The following is a 4017-nucleotide window of genomic DNA, read 5'->3' on the forward strand; positions in this document are numbered from 1 at the left end:
CTTCTGCAATATCCTTTAGAAGGCATATGCATTACCAAAAGAAAACTAGCACATAGAGAATGACTCCTATTGTAGCCTTCCAACTTCCTTACTTCAGAAAAACAATAGAAACTGCTTCATCAAAAAAAAACACCCTCTTCTGAAATTAAAACAATTACTACTATAATAGCTGAAGTCTAAAAATATTAAAAACAAGGATCCATAGCTAAGCTGCAGCTGGTGTAGAATTCAGCAACCGGATTGTTGACCAGGGCAGGGCAGTCAATACATAACAAACATTCTGGCATGACTGCACTGACTACCGAAGCTTCTGGCCTCAAAAGTGCTGGGTTTGTTTGTTTTTACTGTACCTTTAAAAGCTCAGGTACCCCAGGGGCTGTGTCTTACCTTATGAACCAATCTGGACCATGTGATCATCTTTCTAACTCAGCTTAATGGTAATAACTGAGCATGGTGCTGATAACGCTACAGTTGCAGGTTTGATCCCCATATGGGACAGCTGCATATTCCTGCCTTGTAAGGGGGCAGAGGAAGGTGGGTGCAGTGGGGGGGGGGCTGCCCCAGGTGTCATCACTGAGGGTGTGTGTGACAAAATGGCAGGCAGCACTCACCACGGAACCTGCAGTGCGCCCAAGCCATGCGTCTCTCCTGGGAGTGACGTGGTGGCTTGGGCGCCCGCAGGCTCCATGCTGCCCCAAATGGTTCACCTGCTGCCTCCCCCTCAGCTGTGGGGCGGCTGAGTGGGAGGAGCAGACAGACTCCTCCTCCCCGTGGAGCGTCCTGCCCCAGCTCGCCCCACCAAACTTAAAACCATGGAGAGACCTGGTCTGAATAGAGACATTGGATTCTTATCTCATTATACATGATAAAGCTATTTTTAGCCATCTCACCCCTTGCTTTTTCCTGTAAGGCCAGTTGCAGTCGTTAAGAGTCAACAGGTTTACCACACCTATCAGCCAACCACCCATTCCCACCACCCTTCTGAGTAATACCCCCACCCCCTGACTTATGAATAATAAGGGTCTGGTGACTTCTGTTTCAGTGTATCTGAAGAAGTGTACATGCACACGAAAGCTCATACCAATGACAAACTTAGTTGGTCTCTAAGGTGCTACTGGAAGGAATTTTTCTATATTATTTTTGTTTTGACGGCAGGCCAACATGGCTACCTACCTGTAGCTAGAATCAACAAAGTTGAAGGCTGGGACAGACACAAAAGAGAAGCCTACTGGCGTGGTGGTCAGAGGTTCTCATACACAAAATCAAATTATGTGTTGGTGTGAACTACTCGGGTTTAATTAACAGTGAAATAATGCTCAAATGTAGACAAGTCCTATGTTGCAAGAAAATGGTTTGATCTATCAGTGTGATTTATGTTCCACCATAGTAAGCTTCATTTTCATTACAAACCAGCACTTATGTGTTCAAACAAGGAGAGGGAGACAGAGAGAATCCTTGCAAGGTCTGTCCCTGCTGCTCAATGATTCATTACCCCTGCAGTGTAGGAAACAGCATTAACCTTTAGAAAGCAACCCAGGGAAAGGATAGGGTAGAGCTAAATGGCAAACGGGCTGTGTCAAACCTTATATTATTTGTGTATTTCCTGTACCTTTGGCTTGCTATGGGTGAACACTAAAGTTGAAAAGTGATCCTATAGGTAGGGTTTAGACCAGGGTCCCCAAACTACGGCCCCCGGGCCGGATGCGGCCCAATCGGCCTTCCAATCCGGCCCGCGACGACCCCCGCCGCCCGCTGCCGCCGCCCACTCTCACAGCGCGCGGCGCAGCGGCGATCTTAAAAATCGGCAAAAAATCGCCGAAAATCCTTTGTGCGCATGCGTATGGGCCTCTCCCGACCCGGAAGAGGTCATTTCTGGTGCACTTCCGGGTCGGGGGAGGCCCATACGCATGCGCACAAGCGATTATCGGCGATGTTTTCCCGCCCGTGTGCGCGTGCACATGCGCACGGGCGCGCACTCCCCCACCCTCCGGCCCGCTGCGCGCGCACTCCCCTGACCTCCGCCCCGCCGCGCGGTTGGCGCGGTGGGCACCGGCCCGCTGCGCGGTAAGTCTGGGGACCCCTGGTTTAGACCCAAGTCTTATACTTCAGAAGTTTGTTTTACAATGAAGGGTATGTTTACTGATCAGTTGTGATATTACCCACTACTACTGTACAGTAATCTACCCCCACTTACCGTGGTACTTCTGAGTAGACATGGTTAGGATCACAGCTATAGTCAAATTTTGTGTCTCATGCATCTACAGAGAAGGGGCTTTTGTCCATGTAGAAGCAGTTTGAAATCTTATCTGTGTGGTTAAAAAATGGTTTGGTACCTTAAAAGAATTTGTTGTGTTGTATGCTTTCATGGCCAGATTCTGCTTTGATTCATGAAATGTGTCACCTAACTACAAAATGAAATGGTATTGCTGTGGCGAGTTACTACTACACACAAAGTGGGTATCTCACAAAAGGAGGTCTCCCAAAAGCAAAATAAAATACTGAACTTAAAAATCCTTTATGAAAAGTTTAAGCAACTTACCTTTCTTGCATTCTCACAGCACCAACCCCATACTTTGCACATCTTACCTTACTGAGCCTCTTTTTTGCTGCTCTACACAGATAGTTGCATGTGTTCAGAGCTTACCAGTACACTGCTGTTTATGCTAGATTCTGTCACATTATTTCCTCCATGCGGATGCAAAATTGCAGGGTTTACTCTAGAATTGCAACACTTGGTTCCCTCTCTTTACAAGCATTTAAATGACATAAACAGTAACCTGCTTCAACCACTGCTCCCGCCCCCAGGGGTGCAGGGTGAAGAAGATAATAGCTCACCTTCCACAGGTGTACTTTCCTGTCTTTCTAAAGAGGTATGGTTTCGATGTGTGCAGTGACCTACTGGTCACGTGAGACTATCAACATGCATCTATACTTTGCAGCCTTTGCCATTTTATTAGCGTCTTAATTTTTAAAATCAATCTTGCACTTTGTGCTAAGAAATCATTTCGTTTCCATTTTAAAAAGCTTTGTAGTAGCACTCTTACGAAAGTGTTTCAACAGTTTTGAAAGTTGATTAAAAAACCCTCGACGTGCTAATTTTGCCTCCACTTTTTGTCTTATCTTTTTAAAGGCGATTGAAGTTGTACAGTAGAGTCTACATAATATTTTTAAATTAAAAAAATCGGGTTTTATGGAGATTTTTTTAAATGGTGCGACCTGCCCCCCTTCCAAACAAGCAAAAAGGCTGTGTCACACTTTCTCTCGTAAAGGGATAATAGAAGCGGGTGCAACAACCCCCAAATCGGAAGGAAAGCCCGTAAATCGTTCGCGTATGATTTAGTTGGGATTCCCGCATTGCAGGGGGTTAGACTACATCACCCTCGGAGCTGCCTTCCAACTCCGCAATACTGTGGTTCTATGAAATCACTTCCACCAGCTGTTAAATTAATAAAACAACTTGTTATCCCAGCATCATAACTGGTGTTAGGGGCGTGATTCAAACCCGAGTGTGTGCAGCAAGCAAGCAAGCAAGCAAGCAAGCAAGCAAGCAAACAAGCAAACAAGCAAGCAAACAAACAGGTGAGAGGAATAAAAAGTATTCAACTCTTTACCAAAAACCATTCAAAACAGGGGAAAAAAACACCACGTTTCAATAGCCCTTGTTTACAGCAGCTGTACAAACTAAGCTAAAACGCAAGCACTCCCTCTAGCGGCGGCAGCGCTTCCCTTCACGCTCGTCACCAGGAAGGCCGCGCCGAGTGCACCCAAGGGGAACACTCTCGACCCTCTGATTGGCTAACTTCTTCGGCTGGGGAAACCGTGGCTCGCCACGTCAGTTCGTCAGATCGGCGTTGTTGTCGTCATCTTCCTTCGACCGCTTCTCGGAAAGAAACTATAAGTGGGCGGGGACGGGTGTGAAACGCCGCGCCGCCGCCGTCTCCGCGTGATGACGGCCGCAACGGTGACCCCGACACGGCCCTGTCACAATCCTCCTGCTCCTCCTTCTCATCTCGGCAA

Source organism: Zootoca vivipara, chromosome 2 (genome assembly GCF_963506605.1).
Source record: "Zootoca vivipara chromosome 2, rZooViv1.1, whole genome shotgun sequence".
Classification (NCBI taxonomy): Eukaryota; Metazoa; Chordata; class Lepidosauria; order Squamata; family Lacertidae; genus Zootoca; species Zootoca vivipara.